This window comes from Lissotriton helveticus, chromosome 4_1 (assembly GCF_964261635.1).
Source record: "Lissotriton helveticus chromosome 4_1, aLisHel1.1, whole genome shotgun sequence".
Taxonomy (NCBI): domain Eukaryota; kingdom Metazoa; phylum Chordata; class Amphibia; order Caudata; family Salamandridae; genus Lissotriton; species Lissotriton helveticus.
In genome coordinates, this window is record NC_136063.1 from 2068577345 (window position 1) to 2068601649 (window position 24305).

At 47.6% G+C, this 24305-nt stretch overlaps 1 protein-coding gene across 3 annotated transcripts in view; it reads left to right on the top strand.

The window, feature by feature from the left end:
* The window catches only part of XIAP (X-linked inhibitor of apoptosis), a 541325-nt gene that overhangs the window by 446453 nt on the left and 70567 nt on the right, over positions 1 to 24305 (top strand). The window lies entirely within an intron of this gene.

Sequence of the window (24305 nt, forward strand, 5' to 3'; positions counted from 1 at the left end):
ATACGTAATGCGCAAGCAAAAGGTTAATTTAGCTTAAAAAGAGTAATACATGTAATCTGTTGTCTTGCTACCCAGGAACAATAATAATGTTTGGACACTGTTATTAGACCACAAACCATACTTGTACTCTATGATTGGCATATTGAAAAACATAGAGCATTAACTGAGTTATCATTTTGCAGCTGAAGCTTTTGTTTAATATTGCAGTTTTAACTCGACTCAAGTTTACGTTGGTTGAAGGGAAAATGAGTCCTGTTTATGTTCACAATACAAAAGAATTTGCATACAAGGGTGTTGCGGGGTGGGGCAAGGGGGGGGTGGGCCGGTGTGGAGGGTTTAAAATAAAAAAAATTGAGATTCATATTGCAGAATTGGTAGTACAGTCTGTCTATATGACGGCATGTAGGTATTGCGATACATTATTAAGGCTGAGGAAAGCTTATTTTCACTTGATTTTTCCATACTTTGATGGGGCAGGATACATTTGTTATAGGCACTTGGAATGTATGTGGTCTTAACGATGCTAAAAAGCGGGCTCTGTTCTCTAAAATTGTTTATTTTATGCGGGTAGATATACTATCTATACAGGAGACACATGTACCATGGGGGAAGCGGGAGTGCCTTAGGTTGTCTGGGTATGAGGTTCTAGTCTGTTCCAAACAGACCTCTATGATTAGAGGGTTCGCCATATTTATGAAGCGGGGCGTAGGACTCTGTAAAAGGACATTGGGGGATAGAATGGGTAGGTGGGCCATAGCTGAATTGTGCATAGGTGGTAAACGATTTGCAATGTCTATGGGTCGAATCTAGATGATCCTGAGGTATTCAAATATTTAGATGTTGAATTGGCAGCTTGGCCTAGCTCACTTCTTTTGTGTGGAGATATGAATATCAATATTTTAAGTGACTTTGACCTTGCCAGAGATCATAATTATGTGGGGAGAAAGCCAAACGTATTTAAAGCACTCCAGGCTCTCCTTCAGGAACATGGTCTTGTAGATTTATGGTTTCTGCATAATAAAATGGAAGATGGATTTACGTTTCACTCTATTCCCCACAAGAAAAATGTTAGGTTAGATTGTTTTTCTTTCAAAACAGGTGGCAGCTGCTTCCTCTATTTTTTGTCCACCACGGCTCCTTTCGGATCACAACCCACTGATTGCCGAATGTCCATGGCCACGAATTAGGAAACCTCCTAGGGAGTGGACGTTTGAAAGGAAGCTATTATTTGAGGAGGAGTACTGTGCACACATTAAAAAATGGGTAGTTCAATTTCTGAATATTAATAGGGGGTCGGCCACAGACCAAGTAGTTTGGGATACGCTGAAAGCTGGACTACGGGGTGAGACTAAATGTTTCTCCTCTTATAGGTGGAATTTGGAACAAGAGCAGACGCGCACTCGGTTAAAAGAGCTAAGGGAGGCAGAAATAGAACTTACTTTAAATATTAAGAATGGGCATGATATAGTGCCCAGCCAACAAAAAGTAGCAATTCTCAAAGCCCGGTTGCTGGAGTCCTTTGGTCAGGACCTAGCATTGAAGTATCTACAATATCGCACAGAGATGTTTGAGTTTGGGGAGAACTCAGGCAGGGTCCTTGCCAAGAGACTCCGTCAGCGAAGCATACAGAGTCAGGTTGTAAAATTTAAACACGAACGCGGAATAATACGTGATACCCAGGAGGAGGTCAATGAAGTGTTTTGGGATTTTTATTCCTCTTTATATAGAGAAGATATTTCTAGGTCAGATATAGAAAGGGCTGTGGAGGATTTTCTAGCTGATATTGAGACTGCTTCTATTTCTTCGGAACAGGCTGAATTCTTGGCCGCGCCCATTCAATGGGAGGAGGTCGAGCTCGCTGTAAAATCCTTGGCTAACGGTAAGGCTGGTGGCCCAGATGCAGTTCCACTAGAATTCTATAAGGTATTTCTAGTGGAAATTGGACAGTTTTTCCTTGAGGTACTAAGAGCAGCCAAGAGGGGCATAGTGCCTGAATCATGGCAAAACGCAACCATAGTGCTGTTTAAAAAAAAAAGGCAAACCTGAGTTGCTACCATCATCATTTAGACCGATCTCACTAATTAATAGTGATTCGAAAATTTACTCAAAAATAATGGCAGGCCGGCTTGCGCAAGTGATCACTCCGTTGGTCTCAGTGCACCAGCATGGATTTATTCCGGGTCGGGACACGGTGGACCATGTCAGGCGCTCCATTGCATTATTAGACTGGACTCATGTTACGAACTCTTCCCTCGGGTTGATCCTGTTGGACGCAGAGAAGGCGTTCAACAGGGTCTCCTGGGGGTTCCTGTGGGCCGTACTTAAATGGAAGGGATTCCCTGCAGGATTCATACAGGCGATCTGTGCGATGTATTTCTCTCCAAGAGCCCAGCTTTATATTTCTGGGCAGCAGACTAGCTTCTTTTCTATCACTAGGGGCACGCGGCAGGGGTGTCCTTGTTCACCCCTGCTGTTTGCCCTGTATATAGACCCCTTTCTCTCTAAAATTGAGGCTAATCGGAGTACAGTACTGATAAGAGTTGGCAATACTTTGTATAATCTGTTAGCGTATGCAGATGATATAGTCGTCATAATATCTGACGTTCCATCTGCGTTTAGGGAACTTAAGGAGCTAGCAGGGCATTTTGGGGCAGTATCGGGCTATAAGCTCAATGTCTCAAAGACTCAGGTGGTTCAGACACCTGGCATGTCAGTTTCTGACGCCCCAGTCGTTCCTGAAGCCACGTATTTAGGGGTGCGTATAAGCCCTGCAGTGGATAGCATTCCGGATCTAAATATCCTACCGGTGATAGATGCAGTGAACACTAAATTAGAGCGACTTGACAGTCTACATTTATCTTTATATGGACGTTGTAGCGTTATTAAAATGTTAGTTTTTCCTAAGTTTTTATATTTGTTTAGGACCATCCCTCTTTTATTTTCTCAAAGCAGTCTGACTAAGGCAGATAGGGCCTGCCATAGGTTTTTGTGGGGTTACAGGCGCTCACGTCGGTCAGCTAAATGGATGTGCCTTCCTCGAGATCGGGGGGGCTGGTCAGTTCCTAGTCTTGTCATGTATTACTGGGCAGCAATGCTACAAGTGATCGGAGTGCTGATATGTGGAGATAAAGTGAATGTACCAATATGTAATCGCCCTACTATCTTTGAGATAGGGCTGGGCGCTGCTGCAAAGGGTATTTTGCTAGAGGTCCTGGAGCCCAGCTACTGTAAGAGAACCCGCTTCAAAGTTATGATTGCTGCATGTCTATTTGGCGGATAATTAGGAGGAAACTAGCTATTCCAAATATGAATCTGTATACGCCTTTTAAAGCCACCAGAGTGTTTCCTAGTATCTTTCAAGATTATATTATGCATAGTTGGAAAAGGCAAGGCGTCTATGGGTTGGGGGATATGGTGGAGGATGGACAAGTTTTATCTTATAGTGAAATTAAGAATAAATTTAAGTTATCTCCACGCGATTCTTTTAAGTACTTGCAGATTCAAAGCTTTATTTATAAACATCTGAAGAAAACACCAGGTATTTTGGATAAAGTACCAATTATTGAATTGATTAAGAAAGGGAGCAGAATAGGAATGCTATATCAATACATAGTATCAACCCTTCTGGATGATTTGACAGCCCAAAGCGCTAAGTGGGAATTGAAACTTGGAAGGGCAGGTATTGATTTAACCCCGGTTTTAGAACTTGCCAGTCAGGTTATTGTGTCAGGTTCACTTAAGACTCAAAGTTATATGGTAATGCTAGATTTATATTACACGCCCGCTAAAATTGCAAAGTGGGGTGCCATAAAGGGCAATGCTTGTGCACGATGCGGGTTGCTGGCAGCCGATATAATTCATATGTTTTATTCCTGCCCATCCCTTGGTGGGTTTTTAGAAGATATTGAGCGCTTTATTAATGCTACACTCAAGATTAGTTGTGTATTGACCCCAGCACTAGTGATATTTGGGGTTGAGGTTGGCAACAGTCTAGCAGGTAGTAATTCTCTATATAAATCAGCCCTTATATTTATTGCTATGTCGCAGGTCCGCCTATGTATAACATCTCAGTGGCTGTCTCCGGAAGCTCCAACCTTCTTGCAGTGGCGAGCAAGATTGTTAGCTATTCATAGGCTTGAATTTTCTGCTGTTTCGTGTAAAGGGGGGAGGAGGCGACAATTGGCAACCAGGATTTGGGCGCCGGTGGCGGAATGGGATGGCTAAAAGAATTACGATTTTTTGGTGTATTGATTATTTTCTTTTTTTTCTTTTTTTTCCTCTCTTCTTGTTTTCTGCTTTCCTTATTCTCAATTTCAATGAATGTTTTGTTGTACCCTATGCTTATATTGTTAAATAATTTTGTTTGTTAATCTGTCTTAATAACCAATTCTGCTGTGTAAGTTGGAATCTGTATTGTTAAATGTCTGTTCTCAAAATAAAAAAATAAAAAAAGAATTTGCATACAGGTCTAGCTTGATTGCTGGCTGCTTAATGGACTGCACCCAGTTTGGATACACTGTAATGCATTCCTTTTTTAGAAATAGAAACTGTTGATGGAAATGGGAAGGATTACTCAAGAACATTTAAGGTGGTATAAGTACTGACCGAGAATATCAAATTATGAGCTTACCCCTTTATGTTAATGAATGTAAAATTATGGACTAATCATAACATTATTAAAATACTTAGTGGACGGGGGTCTGCATCCTCCTGCATGGATGCAACCTTTTGGACCTTCTGTTATATTTCCACTTACATCTGCAGATTTATTACCCCGAGACATTTTTGAGCGGGGATCGTAGGGAGGATTTAATAGCCAGCAAGCCTATAACACCTGAATAGGTAAACCCGAAACTTGTGAACACAGCATGGACTTGGCTTTTATTTTATTCTTCAAGTCTCAAAGCTCACTCAGTGTTCTTTTAAAGATGGCCATACACAGCAGATCTGCTTGCTCGCATTAGGTGGGACCTGCATCTAAGCAGTGTTTTTAGCGCTACCAAAACCTTCGGCAACACGCACACGAAATTTGCATTAAGCACTTGAGGGAACAAGTTGATTGGCCATGAGTCTGGTGAATCCCTTCATTGGCATCACAGGGCTTATTCACCTGTATAAGTGGAACGGTTTACATTTACAGTAGAATCCGATAAATACCTTCATGCACCAGATGCTTTGCAGAGGACTCGTTGGAATCGGAGACCAAAAAAGATTAAGAGACTTAGTGTAGAAGATGCCTTTTCTGCATGGGAACCCTTAATTTTTCGCCTTTTGCTGAACCCTATATTTCTGGCTTTAGGACTCTGCTCTTTAACCCTGGCAACCAATCATAGAGTGCCTATGCTTCCCCTTAAAACATGGTTGAATTGGTATATTTAACCTTCCTATTAATCCCTAGTTTATGGTACAAAGTGTACCCAGGGCCTGGACATTAAATGTCACTAATTAACGACAACCCCTATTGTGCACAGTGGCAGTGCAAACATGGGTTCTGGCCTACCATTGTAGCTTGACTGTAACAGTGTAATAACTACAACTCTACTAATCAAAATAAACTGTTATGTCAGGTGAAAACCTTCATGTTAAATATTAATAATTCTGTAGTAGGGGATCTCTGTGTATAGTCATAATCATGTGAGTAGTCCCGCCCATGTGCGTGGACCCCGGAGCAATTGAAATAGTCTCTTAAGTTGTCCTCTTCTGCAATCCTGCATAGACACTTAAGAGAAAATCAAAGACAAATAATTCAGCCTGAAATTAACAAGGCTACACTGGCCATTACTTCATCCTGAAGTGAAAAAGGATAGCCAGAAAATATTAAAATTTAAACATTTTGCTAAGTTTCACACATAGAGAAACTCCCCTTCACAAAAATCCTTTTTCGTGATGGAGAGGAAGGGTTGGACAGACAAGCCCCATAGGCTGCCATTATGTGTCTGTAAATGAATACCGTGCCTTTAAGGAACCCTCCAGATACCCTCGGTATCCCAGGATGCACAGCCAAAGGCTAGTTACTTCCAGTTCTTTTTTCTGGATCCTGCTAGCAGGACCCTGGTGCATTGAGCTCCACCTTTACTGGTATATATTAAGTGTGTCACTCGATGTCTGGGGCCTTTACCTTCCTTTTGCTGTCTTTTTTGGGCAGTTAAGCCACTTTTTTCTTGTCAACATGCCATCTTTATTTGACAAGTGCCCGGAATGTGGCAGGAAGAAGGCCAAGTCGGACTCTCACAGGGTTTGCATACTCTGTCTTCCCTCATCTCATGTTCCTGACTCTTGTGTCATCTGCAAAGTCATTCTCCAGGAGGACCCTTGTTGAAAATGGCAATGTATGTGTACATAAGCGGCGTTCATTTGTGTTCACTGTACCCCTTGTTGTAAGCAGAACGAATAATTACGAAACACTGACTGTGTTATCCCGCCAGCATAAGACCCATGCACATATGTACACGACAGCTATTTTAGGCACCATGGCCTCTCTGACCGTTTGCTAAACCCCCGACACCCCTCCCCGCGCGCACTGCTCATGCAACGGCCACAAGACCCTCTCCCTCGGCGTGACCCTGCTCTAGAAGTAGCCCTCCTGCTTGACCCACACCCCCCCATTTCCTCCCAGGAACACCCTTCCCCTCAGCTGACAACCCCCCCCCCCCCCCCCCCCCCCCCCAGGCTGCACTTGACCTCACGACCCGGTCCCAAGTCCTAAGACCAAGCCTCGTGGATGTACATCCCCCTTTTCCCTGCCCAGCATAACAAAACCGTGATACACCAACCAAGTGTCCGACCTTATCACCTGACCAACCTTTGACCTGATCATCCCCTCCTGCCCTCGTGCCCTGTAGGAATGTCCAGCTGAGAGGTCACAATCTCTTGTTACATTCAGGAGGGGAGGATGACATCTGAGCGACTGGTATGGGAATAGGCCTGAAGCTGGGATTCCAAGCATGCCTTTTCCCACTTCAAAGCGTCTTTATTGTAATAAGGAATGTTTGTGCATCATAAACATGTGTATAAAAAACGAAGCCTCAGAGAACTTGTTAGAGCACCTCCTGAAGACACTATGCGAGTTTCCGAAATGACAGGCTCTCCTCATGAGAAATAAAACTCTATTCTTGTCTTCCTGCTTCCAGCGCCCGTCTCTTTATTTGGTAATTGTTCAAGATGAGAACTAAGAGGCGTCCTGCGCCAGCAGCCTGGGCATCAGGTGTGTTATGGGCTGACTTTTCCTCACCCTGCGTGACAGGGAGAAGATCCATCTTCAAGACCTCAAGCAGAGAAGACAACAGGCTGCAGGTGGGACCTCTGGGCATGGAGAGAGCCTTTCCTCTTCCACAACCCATGCGTCGGCCTCTGGGGGGCTCCCCAGTCAGAAGAAGACTCAGCAACTGCGCGGTCCCGGTCGATGGCTACAATGTAGACGTCGAAACCAGGTATGACGACAATATGCTCCCCGTCGACCCAGGGCTCTGGGTCTAATCGACGTCGAGGGGAAGGACTTCGAGACCTCGGTCGAGGACATCACAGATGACAACACATCATCACCCTCGATCTGGGTCCAGGAGACATCACGCTCGCCGTCAACTTCGACGCGCAGGTCGCCGTCGACGAGGAGATCGACGCCATCAAGGAGAAAGTCGACGTCGAGAAGAATGTCGACGTCGAGAAGCTGCCGGAGCTAGTTGTCGAGAAGCCTGTCACCCTCTGTGGTCAGCATCTCCACGTTCGCCATCAAGGGGTACTGCCTCCAGAGCTCCCTCTTTGAGGCCTACCCGCAAGAAGAGGAGAGTGATTCATACCTCGGAGTACTCCAGGACCTATTCACCATCTAGGTCACCAGTACTGGCCCAGCCTGTGGCTCCTCGTCTGTCGCCTCTACGGCCTAGGACGCCTACGCCTCCTTCTCCTCCTCCACGCTTGCCGACGCCACCACCGCCTACTCCACCTCAGCCACCTGTGCCGGTGATCCCGGCGGTGCCCAGAAAGCCGAGATCTCATTCCCGACCGATACATCACTCTCGCAGCCGGCACAGATCTTCTACCAGATCTCACCATTGTGATCGCCACGAGAGGTCACGTTCCAGGTACACTAGGGACACGGAGTCCTCTAGTGGTGGAAGATACTCGCCGACCTTGTCAGATTCCAGGCCTACGAGGATGTCACCTGTCGATGAAATTGCCATGTTTCAGGAGGTGCTGTTAAGGGGAGCAGCGAAACTGAGTATCGCACTGTCTGTGCCTGCCCCTTCCACGTCTGTGATCTTTGAGACGCTACAACAGAAGCAACTCTCTCGTCCGCTGCTTCCTTAACTGCCCGGTTTGGAGGAACCGGCTATGGAACTGTTCATGACGCCTGCCTCAGTGAAGTCGGCTCCATCAAGACTTAAAAAGAAGTACAGGCCCCCAGACTCGAACCCGGCATTCCTTCGGGTAGATCCTCCTCTGGATTCGGTCATAGTGGTGGTGGCAAAGAAGCAGCACTCTACAGCCCCTTCGTCCACTGTTCCACTGGACAAAGAAAGCCGCAGACTTGATTCTGCAGGGAAGAAAGTCTGCAGCCACTTCAATGAAGGCAGCAAGCTTGACTGCTCTCTTGGGACGATATGACCGCTCCTTATGGGAGTCTCTCCAACAGTTTGTTGAACTCTTCCCTAGGGACAAGCTTGAGGACTTTCAGGAGGTTCTCAATGAGGGTCTGATGGTTTCGAACCACCTCTCACCTGGCAGCCCATTGATATTGTCATGGTGTGACTCTGCGGCACCACTCATGGTAACAGCTTACCTCCCTGAAACCAGAGGCCCAGCAATATATTTCTCACCTGCCCTTTTCGGGTTCCACTCTCTTTGGTGCCCATGCGGACGAGGACATGGCAGCCAATGCAGCCTCGGAAGCACATGAGCAACCAAATGCGATCTTGGCAGAGCAACTAGCAGCCAAGCCGCCGCGTTCTGGGCCCTCTGTAGGCGTTTAATGATTGCTTCGTTAGCGCCCAGATAGAGACAGTTAGCATAGTCCAGTCTGGACATAATGGACGCCTGGATGATGGTCTGACGCACCTTGGGAGGAAAGAACCCGAGCAGTGGTCTAAGGCCACGTAAAAGTCCGAAGCAAGTCCCTGCAACAGCCTTAGATTGTTTTTAAAAGGACAAGTTACTGTCGAAGCATACGCCCAGGTTCTTCACTGCCTCTTTGGGATAAGGGGCGGGCTTAAGGCGATCCGGCCAGCATTGGTCGGACCACAGCTCGTGATCCCTGCCAAATAGGAGAATCTCAGACTTGCTGGCGTTCAACTGTAGACAGTTAGCCGCCATCCAGTCCGAGATTGCCAGGAGATCGTCCTTAAACTTGACCAGTGTGTTATCGCACTTCTTCGAGAAAGCCAACACCAGTTGGGTGTCGTCCGCGTAGGACACCAGGTACAGTCCTCTGCTCTTTGCCACCTCTGCTAAGGGTCTAACATACAAGTTGAACAACAAGGGACTCAAAACGGAGGCTTGCGGGACTCCCCGATGTAGAGCCGACTCTCGAGAGTGAAATGGAGGGACCAGAACCTGGAAAGACCTGTCCTCAAGAAAACACCGCAGCCAGGCCAGTGCCAAGTCTCCCAATCCCACTTCCATGAGACGCTTCAAAAGGATGTCGTGAGAGATCGTATCAAATGCGGCAATGAGGTCCAAGAGGACCAGTGCCGCAGAGTCCCCGATGTCCAGACTCCCTCGGATGCTCTCTGACACGGTAAGTAGGGCAGACTCTGTGCTGTGCTGTGCCGTGGCCGAAAGCCATGCTGCGTTACATCAAGGATGGCGTTCTGCTCAAGGAATCCTGCCAGGATGGAATTCATATGGGATTCCATCAGCTTAGCCAGGAATGGAAGCTGGGAAATTGGTCGATAGTTCCCAGGGTCGCTGGGGTCCAGAGAAGGCTTTTTTTAATAATGGGACCACTTTGGCGTGTTTCCATGCCTGGGGGACAGAAGCTGTACTCAAGGATAGATTGATCAACTCAAGACATATCGGAGAAATGGAGGAATATAGTTGGCGATGGAGGGCAGGTGTTAGAGGATCCGCTGGGGAGCCAGATCTGATTTTACAGCTCAAGATCTCATAACCGGACAGAGTCAAAGGAGGAAATGGGGACAGACTACCTGCCTCTAGATTGCCAGGAACACATGACAACTCAGCTTCGGAGTTGAGGGACAGCGTCGGTAGCCCCCTGTAAATCAGCTCCACTTTATTAAAAAAGTACTGGGCGAGCTCCTCACAGTGTTGGTTGGAGGTGATAGACGAAGTCCTCTTACGGCCTGCACTTTTCATGTCGCTAAGCAGCGAAAAGATGGTTTTAGCAGGGTTAGAGCTGGATAAGATTTTAGTAGCCACGTAGTCGGCACGGGCTCTACGAATATCTTTATGGTACTGTTTGATGGCTGCCCGATACTCTGTCTTGGCAGACGGCTCATAGGAGCGTTTTCACGCTCGTTCTAGCCGCTTGCAGTGTTTTTACGCCAGCATAAGGGATTCAGTGAACCAAGGATTGGTAGGTTCAAGGCTCTTACCCCCTCGTCTAGCTGGGATACAACTGTCCAAGCCCGTAATTAGCCAATCTGGAAGACAAGAATTGGCCTCCTCTATGTCGCAGGGAAGTTGTGGCCGATGGTCAGTTAACCAGCTAGAGAGACGATCCGGATCCAATTTGTGCCAAGGGCGTTTAAGCACTCGGATAGTGTGCGGCTCTTCTACTTTACCCTGCGATTGCAGTGAAAAAGGGACAAGGAAGTGATTGGTCCATGCTTGCGGGACCGGGAGGAGAACCGTCAGGGAGATAAGATTAGAAAAGATGGGGTCTAATAGGTGACCCGCTACATGGGTGGCGCCAGTGACATGCTGCACTAGCTGGAAGGCTTCTAAGTCTGAAGCAGGTGGCCTCAGCATGTCCCCCGCTCTCTAAGTGAAGATTAAGATCCCCCCAGAATGGTGAAATTAGCTGACTTCCTAGCCAGTGACTCGACCATGCTTAGTAGGTTGTCCCTAAACGAGCTGGACGGGCCAGGGGGTCTATAAATTAGGAGGCCGGATATAGTAAGATTGTGCTTCAAGCAAAACTTAAATAAAGCGCTTTCGCAGCCCGCGATGGTTTCCTTGCATAGGCTGAGAGAGTAGGCCTCTTTGGTGATTACTGCAATGCCTCCCCCCCCTCTACCCCCCTCTCTGTTGATGGCCGCAAGCACATACCCCTGTGGCAACGCTAGCCATGACTCCGCCACTGAGTCATGCGTGAGCCACGTCTCCGTGAGGAAGAGGGCGTCGGGGGACTCATCGACCAGGAGGTCAAACACCTCCGGATGATGTTTTGCCAGTGAGCGGCAATTCAGGCTCAAGAACCTCTAAGTTGTATGGCCGACAAGACGACCGACCCTCTCAGGAGAAAGCAGCTGGAGAGAGCAGAGTTGACACTGAAAGGAGGGCTTATTGAAAGCCCAGGGTAAGGAGGGACAATTGGAGCTCAGGGAGACAAGCTCTTCCCGTGAATACCTGAGCGGTTTTGCGGTTCCAGGTCCAGGGGTCCTGGCGGCGGCCCGGCGCTGACGGGCTTGCCTTTGGCGCGTCCGCTGCGTGGGCACGACTGTGCCTGCATTTAAAGACTCTAGGCCAGAAGAACTGCCCCGCTGACTGCGCACTCCCCCCCAAGATGGCGGCCCTCGCAGCCAATCAGTGGGAGCCACAGGAACAGCCCAGCCCGCCGCCCGCGTCTTGAAGATGCCTCCCGCTGCTCCCGGTAATTCCCCAAGCACAGGTAGGTGCATGTGCGCTAGATACTAAGGCAACAATGACATCATAAAAACAATCAGGTTTAAAAGAAATAGTGTCTGAACTCACGCCTCAGGAATCTGATGCTTTAGCGGTCGCGACTGTACCTGCCTTTAAAGATTCTAGGCCAGAAGAACTGCCCCGCTGACCGCGCACTCCCCCCCTCGCAGCCAATCAGGGTGAGCCACAGGAACAGCCCAGTCCGCCGCCCACGTCTTGGAGATGCCTCCCGCTGCTCCCGGTAATTCCCCAAGCACAGGTAGGTGCGTGTGCGCTAGATACTAAGGCAACAATGTCATCATAAAAACAATCTGGTTTAAAAGAAATATCGTCTGCACTCCCGGCTCACGCCTCAGGAGTCTGATGGCTAATATGAAAGCAGAGGTTGAGACACTCAAAGCTGTTGGCTTGGAGAAGCCTAAAGAACAGCGTAAGACTTTCCGTCCCTACCAACAACGCTATTCTTCCCAGCGGTTCCAACCCGGGCAGGGTCCTCAGGCTGGACAGCATCAGCAGTTTCAGCGGCACCCCTTTCAGAGGCGTCAAAGGGGCAGAGGCAACCAGCAGTCCATATCGGTAAACCAGGGCCCGGCTGGGTCTAAGCCCTGAGGTATTACTTACCCACTCCAGTGGGGGGAAGCATTCAAAACTACCTGGCAGAGAGGTGAAAAATAACTCCGGACAAGTGGGTCCTGAATTTTGTTTGCAATGGATACAGTCTATGTTTCGTCAGCCCTCCTCCAGCTATTCCACCAGTTCGTTCACAATACCTGTTGCGCAAACTCAAAGTCGAGGCTGATACCCTTCAACAGGACGGCCGTTCTGTTGAACCAGTTGGGTCTTCACATCAACATGTCGAAGTCTGTCCTGACGCCTGTTCAGTGTCTGCAGTACCTGGGAGCCTCCATCGATACACTCAAGGCAAGCGTGTGTCCTTCAGAGGAGCGACGCTTATCGATTCTTCGGAAGACTCAGACTCTTATGTCCGTTCCCTCGGCAATGGTGAGGACGGTGTCCTCTCTCCTGGGGTCGATGGCCTTGTGTATGTTTCTCACTCCACATGCACGCCCACATAAGAGACCGCTGCAGGAATGTCTGGAGGATCAGTGGGACCAAAAACGAGGGAGCTGGGAGGACAGAATCCAACTGTCGCAACACGCTGTCCTGTCCCTGAAGTGGTGGTGTTCACCTTACAATCTCCTAAAAAGGGATTCCTTTCCACAAGGAGATACCGACTCAGACTGTTGTGACGGATTCGTCTCTCCACGGCTGGTACAAGATACAAGGCACGTGGTCCCAGACGGAGTCCTCGTATCACATCAATTTTCTGGAACTCAGAGCGTTTCACTTAGCACTGAAAGCCTTCCAGCCTTCGTTTCGGACCAGTTCCCTGCTTGTACAGACGGACAACACAACAGCAATGTATTACCTCAACAAGCAGGGGGCCTGAAGATCGCGCACACTATCTCAGGAAGCGCAGACGATCTGGTACTGACTGCTCGCCAGGGGACTGACGATAACTGCAACCCCTTTGACAGGTGTGCAGAATGCTCAGGCAGACGCGCTCAGCAGGCTCGTTCAGGAAACTCACAAATGGGTCTTAAACGACGTGGTGTTAAGAGACGTCTTCGCACGGTGGAGCACTCCAGAAATAGATCTGTTTGCACCGCAGAAAACAGCAAATACCGAGACTTCGCCTCCAGGTTTTACCAACCATGGACGCTGGGGAATGCACGGTGGGTCAACTGGTTGAACCTCTTTCTCTATACTTTTCCACCCATTCCCCTGATCCCGACCGTGTTGATCAAGCTGTTCCAGTCCAGGGCCGAACCTTCTCACGAAGTTCGAAGGGCAGATGGTGCATCCCAATCTCTCGTCACTGAATTTGGCAGCATGGCTCCTGAGCTAGTGCAGTATGGACATTTAAATCTTCCTCAGAACTGCATGGACATATTAACGGAAGCTAAGAGACTGTCTACAAGGACTTCCTACGCATACAAATGGAAGAGATTTTGCATTTGTTGCAAAACTAAAGATGCAGACCCTACATCCTGCAACGAAGATGTCATTCTCCCATACTTACTTGAATTTGGCTCAATCTGCCCGTAATTTTCATTCCATTAAGGTTCACTTAGCAGCTTTAACTGCGTATAGGAATGCCTTCACAAACTTCCTTTTTCCAAATCCCAGTCATCAAAGATTTTCGGGGAGGTTTGAAGAAGGTGTTACCTCCCATCAGGCGTCCTTCGCCTCGATGGGAGCTGAATGTGGTGCTGTCTAGACTAAAGAAGGAGTCTTTTGAGCCTATTCATAAGGCTTCTCTCCAGCATCTATCCCGGAAGGCAGCTTTCCTTGTAGCTATAACATTGGCTCGTAGGGTGAGTGAGATCCAGGCTCTCTGTTGCCAAGAGCCCTATACTGTGTTTCATGCATCTAAGGTGGTCATGAGAACTCCCCCAGAGTTCCTTCCTAAGGTTGTGTCAGATTTCCATGTGAACCAAACGATCACTTTGCCCACGTTTTTTCAACATCCTTCTTCTCCGGCGGAGAGAGGTCCCTTCATTCTCTTGATGTGAGAAGGGTGTTGAAATTTTACCTAGATAAGACTAAGGAGATTCGTAGATCGGATCAATTATTTGTTAATTATGGATCATTCAGGACGGGGCTTGCTACCTCTAAACAGTCCATCTCTAGGTGGATTGTGTCCTGTATTCAACTGTGTTACCAGAAAGCTAATAAGACTCTAAGGGGTAAGCCTAAGACTCACTCAACCAGAGGCAAGGCTACTACAGCAGCATTGCTGCGTAATGTTCACATTGCAGACATCTTTAGGGCTGCCACTTGGAAGTCTGGCCATACCTTTGCTAAACACTACTGCCTGGACTCTGATGCCTGAGTAGATTCTCAGGTTGGGCAGGCTCCGCTGAGAAATTTATTTGCGCAGAAGTTGTTCTGTCTGTTTCTTCCACCGCTGGGTTTGGTTGTTTGGGATGGGCTTGCCATTCTATTCACATGATTTTGACTACACACAGAGATTCCCTACTACAGAAGGTGTAGTTTCTTACCTGTAACTCCAGTTCTGTAGTAGGGGTATCTCTGTTATAGTCCTAAGCAATCCGCCCTCCTCCTCGGTGGATGAAACGATAATATCCTGAATGCTACAGGCCTGGTTTTATACACCTTCAAAAAGAACTGAAATAAACTAGCCTTTGGCTGTGCATCATGGGATTCCGAGGGTCTCTGGAGGGTTCCTTAAAGGCCTGGTATCCATTTACAGACACATAATGGCAGCCTATGGGGCTTGCGTGTCCAACCCTTCCTCTCTATCATGACAAAGGATTTTTGTGAAGGGGTGTTTCTCTATGTGTGAAACTTAGCAAAATGTTTAAATTTTAATATTTTCTGGCTATACTTTTTGACTTCAGGATGAAGTACTGGCCGGTGTAGCCATGTTAATTTCAGGCTGCATTATTTGTCTTTGATTTTCTCTTAAGTGTCTATGCAAGATTCCAGAAGAGGACAACTTAAGAGACTATTTCGATTGCTCCGGGGTCCACGCACATGGGCGGGACTATTCACATGATTGACTATAACAGAGATACCCCTACTACAGAACTGGAGTTACAGGTCAGAAACTACTCCGTCACCCCTATGGTGTTCTTGTAGCCCACAAGGCAGGGTGCATGGTATTTAAAAGTAGGACATGTAGAATTTTAACATTAACATATCCTTACAGTAACGAATACCCGAAAGCAATTTTTTACTTTGTCAGGCCTAGCTGTCCTGTGTGGAACATCAAAGTACAGATTAAAATCCTCATACTCTATTTTGGGACTAGGTAGAAAAATAAACAACTATTTTTAAGTTATTATAAATCCAACTCAATGGTGAAGTCGGATTATTAATCAGTCTCAAGGAAAAGTAACTCTTGGAAAGTTACCCTTTACTGTACCGAACTGTCAAATGGTAAATTAGTATTATTCTCTATCAGCTCCCAGCCAGTGATTGGCCTTTGAATAGGTGAGAAATATCTCCTACAAATAAAACAATAGGCTGACTTGAATGGGCAGAGATGACTCCTCTGAACACAGCAGAATATGCAGGATGGGGCTGTTGACCTCCTTTTGACAGCACCGTGTCAAATCCTACTTGACAGTTTGGCTGGGCAGCATGTAACACTTGAAAGGAAGAGAAAAGCATGCCAAGACCATTCTTGCGTAACCAGTTTCTGGTTGCTCAAGAACCTTGCTTTTGTTATACAAATGTCTGTCTGGATCTGTTGTGGGTGTAGTGGCTGCTTCAAACTGGAGTTTACTGTTAGATGTGGGAGGGCACTTGGATTGCAATAGTACATTCCCCACGCACACCCCAAGCCCTCTGAGCTGATGGTTTTTTGTGACTGAAGACTTTCACCATCTTGAAAACAGCAAAGTTGGTAGGGTTGATCCTGGGAACTTTTACCCCCATTGGTTAGGGCATGCACACAAGTTCTTCCCACCCACCAGCTCATGCCAGGCATAAATGTTCCATCTCCAGGAACCCACATAGGAACACTTCTAGTCCTGAGGAAGAACAGAAGAGGATTGGGCTTGCGGTCTCTGAGGAGCCCCCCAAGCACTGGGTCTGCTCCCTGTTGTACCCCGGACAAAGAAGTGGAATCCAGTGGTCATACAGCTGACATCCTGTTCAAGCTACAGGTATACAACAAGCAACAGGATGCCTTCCCTGCAACTGCCCACCTGATCAGTGGCAACTGGACCTGGACTGGACTCTGCTGCTGGTCTCTGCCTGACACCTTGTGAGTCCAAGTGCCTCCCCTGAGATCTTGGTAAACCTAACAAGTTTTCTCCTGTGGTGGATTGGGACTTAAATGGCTTAGTCACAAAGTAAAATCTTTGACAAGGACGAACCTGGTTATTGGAGCTGACCATGGTCTGATATTTCACCTTAAAATTTAAAAAATCCATATCTGTAGTTCTAATTGCATTGTTGGTATTTTGGTGTCATCTTGTTTAATACATTTTACTCAGATTTTCAAACTCGTTTTGAGGTTTTTATTGTTTTGCATTTTTACTTTATTACTGTTTTAGTACTGCATAAATACTACACACATTGCCTCCCAGTTAAGCCTGTCTGGTCGGTATCCTAGCTATCGGGGGTTGAGCCCAGGTTAACATAGTGACTTTAAGGGTTCACCCTGGCAAGGATTGTTATTATTATCTATCCTAACTTGAAAAGCTTCTGACTAGAGTAGTATGAGACAGAGTAGCAAAGGTGGCTGATCAGTCCAAAAGGCCCATAGCTGCATATATCTGCACCATAACAGCAGACACACATTTGACACAGAGATCCCGGTCAGACAGGTAGGGATCTCTTGCTTGAGTGGGGGATCATCCACCAGTGGATGAAGGAGAGAGAATCAACTGACCTGGCGGGCAGGGTGGTCCATCGACCAAACAATAATTGATCCCTCCCAATGGGCTATAATGGGCGATGCGAAGTCCTTGCATCTGGGGAAGTCTGCGCAGCTAGCGATGAATCGGGCAGCAAAGGCGATGCAGTGGTTCGGCAGGCGGTGTGCTGTGGAGGAGATACGGCGATTCTACTTGAGCCACAGATGGGGTGGCAGATCTCCTTCAGACTACTTCCACAGGTCCCGGACTGGGATGGCAGGACTCACAGAAGGCAAAGTGTACGTTCTGGGTTCAAGGTTATTGGAAGCTCATTATGTCCCTGAGGCTCTTGATCGGCCTCATGGACATGGGGTCAGAGATGTAGGTCCAGTCCTTCTCACCCAGGCAAGAGGGCAGCAGTTCTTCAGAGCAGCAGTCCAGCAGAGTGGTAATTTACAGGGCATGGGATCGCAAATTAGCAGAGAAATGGAATAGACTATATTACATTTTTTGCAGCTCTTCAGTTGAACGTTTGTTAAATATTTGTAAACTCCCTGTAGCCATACTACTGGATCTGACACCTTTTTTCTTAATAGACCTAGGACTGTTGCTCACACTTGGAGATAGCAATATATAGAGCCAGGGGATATTCAAAAAAACCTACAAAAATATTAGGTTCATACTATGATCAGTTTCATTATTTTAGACAGCAGATGTAATACTAATGTTAAGTCCACTGTGGTAATGCCACAACTTTTACTATGTTGTCTGGCATATGTTCTATGGTAAAGGGCTATTCTAATAGATTTCCATTTCTCAATTGACTGAGATGTGCTTGCTGATGCCAGACTCAGTTTTCTAACTCCCCCCCCTGCTGCAAACAGTCAGTGTTTTGCGGATTGCGGCCTGCAAAACGCCTTTAAGGCCGCAGACAGGGGCAAACCAGACACTAGCTACCCCAAGCCAGGGGGCTATTCGGGCTCTTGGCACTGCGTTGTCTTGCACTCCTCCGCAGCTGCTCGTCACCGTGGCAATAGGTGCTACGGCCCAAGGCGGCGCAGGGCCAGGACACGGCCTACACCATCTTTCCTTCCTCCCTTTCTCTCTCTGGACGAAATCACACCGGTGTTGACCCCGACCTCACGGGTGGGCAAGTGTCTTGGTGGCCGACTTCTGCCTGTTGCCTTCAGTCCGTCAGGGAGGGCAGTCAATTTGGAGTCTGCGATGTGAGGAAAGAGGTAGAGTATATACATTTATATATTCCTCGTGATCAAATTCTCCCAGATAATTACAAAAAGGGGTGGTGATGGACAGAGTATCTGAGTTAATCAGAACACTCCTACCCAGTCAACAGATCAGGGCTTGATCCATCACCGTTTTTTAGCTCACTGCACCATCCCAGTTCAGAACCTGGCTATATGCAAATTAGTCTGTCCCTGGCCCAGTGCATCATGGGAACAGGGCAGACCAAACTACCAAGCCAATTCTTCACTGGAAAGGAAACAAGCTTCCGGGGACCGGTTTCTGGCATTACAGCCGTCTTCGGCCCGGCTTGCTTGAATCCTGATGGTGCAGTGAGCAAGGGACTCATGTCTGAGCATACCCTTCCACACTCATGGTGGCCAAAATAATTACAAAAAGGGTTCTGAGCTGGGATGGTTCAGTGAGCTAAAAAACGGTGATGGATCAAGCCCTGATCTTTGGACTGGGTAAGAGTGGTCTGCTTAATTCAGACACTCTGTTCATCACCACCCCCTTTTCCGAATCATTTTGTCCACCATAAGCGTGGAAGGGTATACTCAGATGTGAGTCCCTTGCTCATTGCACCATCAGGATTCAAGCAAGCCGGGCCGACGACGGCTGAAATGCCAGAAACCGGTCCCCGGAAGCTTGTTTCCTTCCCAGTATAAGAATTGGCTTGGTAGTTTGGTTTTCCCTGTTCCCATCATGCACTGGGACAGGAACAGACTAATTTGCATATAGCCAGGTTCTGAGCTGGGATGGTGCAGTGAGCTAAAAAACGGTGATGGATCAAGCCCTGATCTTTGGACTGGGTAAGAGTGGTCTGCTTAATTCAGACACTCTGTTCATCACCACCCCCTTTTCTGAATCAAATTCTCCCAGATGACGTGGAAAAAATAATCATCCCCAGGCTTTAAAGAGAATCTTCAATACTGGGTCATATATCTGTGCTTCCTGTATAACCATGACTTTTTCAACCAGGCTATCCCTTACAGCTGGCTGGGATCAATCATAGCCCAAATCTACAATGCTGGGAAGAAATCACTACCTTTAAACTACCGGCTGATTGTTCCCCTAGACAGGGAGGCAAAATATTCCGCTAAGCTCCTGTTGAGGGAAGTAGTAGCTTGGGCTGAGGTAGACTCACCGGTCGCGATTAATTAAACTGGGTTCGTAAAAAATGAAGGCACAACTACCAATATCCTAATGCTCACCTTGCTAATTGACAAACCAGATGTTGTTCCACAAATCTACATCTGTGTTTTTGGGGAGGGCAGGAGGGGGTGTTAAGTTTGTTTTTATTGTTGGAGCGCAGATGATATTGCAAATCACACATTTACCTACATCGGGTCAACATTCCGCCTTGTCAGCCATCAATGCAACTGATGACGAAAGGAAAAGAAACATGAAAACATACCCCCAACTCCTTTCCCGGAATAGCATTGTCTACCCTCAGAGTGCTGAATGGAATAGGGCCATCTTTATCAAAAAAGTGACCCACATATCTACATCCGGGCTTCAGCTTTCTTAAACCTGAGGTGAAGTCTGGATTTTTGACTATCGGTGTAAGGGGCGAAGGAAACGACGAGAGACCATTTGTTTAAACTAGGGTATCCCAGGCTCAGAGGGTAGGTGAGGTGATCGCAGATAGGTGGTGACTAGGAGGTCTGTACGATCTGCCCAGAAATGGAGTTTTCCATGGGGACTTGCCAGCTGATGCTCTGTCCATAAAGAGCCATTTCTTTTCCGACTCCGGGCTCAATCATTTCACAACGTATCTAATCTGTGCCATGTTGAAATATCTGAGGATGCACGGGATGCCCAACCTCGCTCCGCTGGAGTCAACCAACTAAGCTCCCAACGCATTCGAGAGGGTCTACCAGCCCACACGAAATTATGAAAGGCACTCAGTATAATCTGCAATGACCCATGCGGGTGCCATAGGGGTAGGGTCAGAGAGATATAGAGAACCCTGGGGAGGACCACCATCTTCAAAGCTGCTATACGGCTAAGCCAGGACAATGGGAAGAGACGCCATCTCGCTAGGTCCGTCTTGACCTTCGTAACTAAATTTCTGTAGTTGACCTGTACTACTTCAGATATGGCCGGGGCGAGCTGTATTCCTAGACATGATATAGTCCGCTGCCATCTAATCGGAAGATTTTGTGTGAGAACTTTTTGTGGCATGAGATTTAGCTAGGTTAATCTGAAATCCAGAGACCGCCCCAAACCTTTCTACCTCTCTCAGAAATGCTGGTAATGCCTCACAAGGGCTCCCCGGGGACACAATGGTATAATCTACGTACAGTGTAATCAGGTGCTCCTCCCCTCCAAATCTCATACCAGCGATAAGTGGGTCATCCTGTACTCGTTGCGCAAATGGCTCCATATAGAGCGCGAACAGTAGCGGGTATAAGGGGCATCCCTGCCGGGTACCGCGTACAATGGGAAAGCTCCTAGAACCCCTGCTATTCACCCTAGCCCTTGGTCCTCAGTAGCTACTCAGTACCTATGCTCGAAACCAATCACCAAATCAATACCTGGCCAGTAACGCTTCCAAGTAGGGCCAGTGGGCCCAGTCAGAGGCCTTCTCCGCATTGATAGAGATGAGCATCACCTCTCGTTAGGAGCGGGCCGCTTCATCTATAAGATGGAGGATGGATTTTGTATTATCTGCACACTGTCTGGCTGGGATAAACCCAGAGTGGTCCGAGTCAACTAACCCAGGCATATTTGGGGCAAGGCGAGCCGCAAGGATCCCTGTAAAAAGCTTAACATCCACGCTTAAAAGCAATATTGGTCTGTAGGACCCGCATAAACACTTATCCTTCCCAGGTTTTGCTATGACCACGACCATTGCCTCCTTCATCGAGGGTGGGTAGTGTCTTGGAACTGGTGATCGCATTTAATACCCTAGTGAGAATCGGGGCTTCCAAGTTGCCAAAGACTTCATAAAACCCAGCTGAGAATCCATCGGGCATGGAGATTTATGGCGCTTAAGCCTGGAAATTGTGGATATGACTTCTTCAATTCTAATGGGCCCTCCAGATCTTCGGCCTGTCCCTCTGTTAAGCGTGTTACATTAGCCTCCTCCAGATACTCTGAGATAGCTGGGGTAGGGAGGTCCTGCGCTGAGTAGAGATCCTTATAAAAAGATCGAAACCTCTCTGTCACTCCCCCTCCACCACTGTCCCATCCTAGTCTAGCAGCGTCTCCACCGCATTGGCCTGCCTCTGTCCACTAAGTTTGTTTGCTAGCAATCTGACACACTTGTTCCCCCCACGTAGAAGGCATGTTTGAGGTGCAAAAGAGAGTATTCCACATTTTCTAAGCCCGCTAGCTGTTTCTTAGCCGCCTCCAACTGGCACCACACTCTAGGAGCCCTAGTACGATGGTGTATTCTCTCTAGTTTGCAAGTTTGTTGCTGTAGCTTTTCCCTCTTGTCCCACAGTTCCTTATTATCTGCCGTGGAGATAGCGATCAATTCCCCTCATATTACGGCCTTCAATACATCCCATATCATTGCAGTTGAGAGCTATGGGGAATTATTATGTTCGAGGCATGTGAGCTGTAGATCATATGCTGTGTATAGCTCGCCATCTAGTGTTGGGTCCGGATGTTTTAACTTTGTTTTTCTTCGAAGAAGTCTTACCAGTCACGAGGTAGGTGACTCCTTCTTTCGATGATAGTGCGCATGGGCATCGACTCCATTGTTAGATTGTTTTTTCAGCCTTTTTGTTCGGATGTCGATCGCTGTGCTCCGGTTCGACACCATTCCTTCGGTTACCCCCGGTGCACAACATACTCACCCTCGACGGTATTGTTTTCGATCGCGTTTTCCCTTTTATTGCATATCCTATTTGCTTGCAAAAACCAAACTTTTGATCGGAAAGCTCGCGGAAGGCTATTGGGCCTACCTGCGTCAGGCCGACCCGCAGTCGACGGAACGAACTCCGTTTAAATTCTGCCCTCATTGTCACACTAATTACCTGTGCACCGATTCACACGAAGTGTGTAATTTGTGTTTGTCCCCCAAACACAGAGAACAGGACTGCAACGCATGCCAGGCTTTCCGCTCCAAGAAGACACTTCGTGATCGTGACAGTCTGGCTCGACGTCGCGACATGCAGAGCCAGTGCACCATCTCCATTCCGGACACCAATCCGACAAAGAGGCCGCGAGGCCATGGGAACTGAGGGGGAGCAGGAGCCGATCGCCATCCCAGAGCTCGACTCCGACCAAGAGGACGACATCCCACATGGACAACTTACCATGAGTACAGCTCCCCCCTCGTCTCAAGACCCAACTCCACAAAAGAATACGACTCTGGTCCAACCCGCCCCCTCTGGCTCCAGTCGGCACCGAGACCATGCTTCCGACATCCCGCCTTCTGGCTCGGCACTGAAGCCTACCAAAAAGCTTTCCGGTTCGAAAAGGCTCCCTCCAAATCAAGTTCGGAGCGGAGACCTTTGGGGTCGAAACACAAGTCTGGCACCGACCCCCCACCAGGCGGCACCGAAACACCCTTCGGATCCGAAAACATCAATACCCAAAACTTCGGCACCGAAACCTTCGGCGCTGAAACAGTCAGATGTGCCAAAATCACCAAAAAGACGGTTTTGACGCTCCGATCGATAAACAGTATCCGAAATAAAAAGTGCTGTATATTCATCCTCAAACTGGACATATCACCACTAAAGTGACTTTAAAAAGAAGGACTGATACAGAGGAAGAATACCACATTCCTTTAAAGAAAAGAACGGTTGGAACTAACCCTTGCCCTCCTTCTCTTCCTCTTCCTTCACCTCAATTGCAGCCTATTTCACCTGAACATTCACCACCACATAGACCTGACAACCGAGGATGATGGGGATGGCAATGCGGATGGGAATGATGCTCAACCAATGCAAGACCCATCCGACGATTACAATACCAATTCGCCCACTGGCAATGATCCTGATTTATATCCTAACAAGTCCTCTTCACCAGATGACAATGTAGGCTACAGTGAGTCACTGGGTAGAGCTGCCAGCTACCATGGGGTGCAGCTACATATGGAGTCCTTAGAAGAGGATTTCTTCTTTGAAACCCTCAGTACTACGCAGAGGTCATCACATACACTACCTATGCTCAAAGGGATGTTCAGGCATGTAGATGACATTTTCAATGACCCGGTCAGAGCTCGTATTCTTACCCCTAGAGTAGGCAAAAAATACAAGCCCGCACCATCGGACCCAGTATATATAAAAGGTCAGCTGCCACTAACATAACATAACATGTGATTTTGTAAAGCGCAGGTATCTTGGCCCTGAATAACATGTTTAATGTTACCCAATTCAATGGTACTCATTTTATCGACCTCAGATGGATGGAAGGCTGAGTGGACCCGCCAGGATTTGAACCAATTTCTGGCATGTCTCCAACACTCCGGCATTGCTAGAACAATATGACCATGCGCACTGGGACGAGATGGAGCAATTAATAAAATATTTGCTCCAGGAACACAGATCTAAGGCACAAAAGCTGATGCAGGAAGGGCAACTTATTTGCAATAATGCTATTAGATGTTCCCTAGATGCTGCTGACACTGCTCCTAGAGCGGTAAACATCAGTGTCCTCTTGAGAAGACATGCTTGGCTTTGCATATCAGGGTTCAAACCAGAGGTGCAAACCTCCATTTTAAACAATCACTTTGATAAAGAGCATCTTTTTGGCCCAGTGGTAGATTCTTCACTAGAGAAAATGAAGGACACTAAAGTGGCCAAATCCATGGAAGCCCTTCGGTCAGCACAAAGCTGTGGTTCCTTTCAGGACTCCTTTTACCGCTGAGGGTCTTAAAATACCTCCTCGGAGACCACCACCACCTAT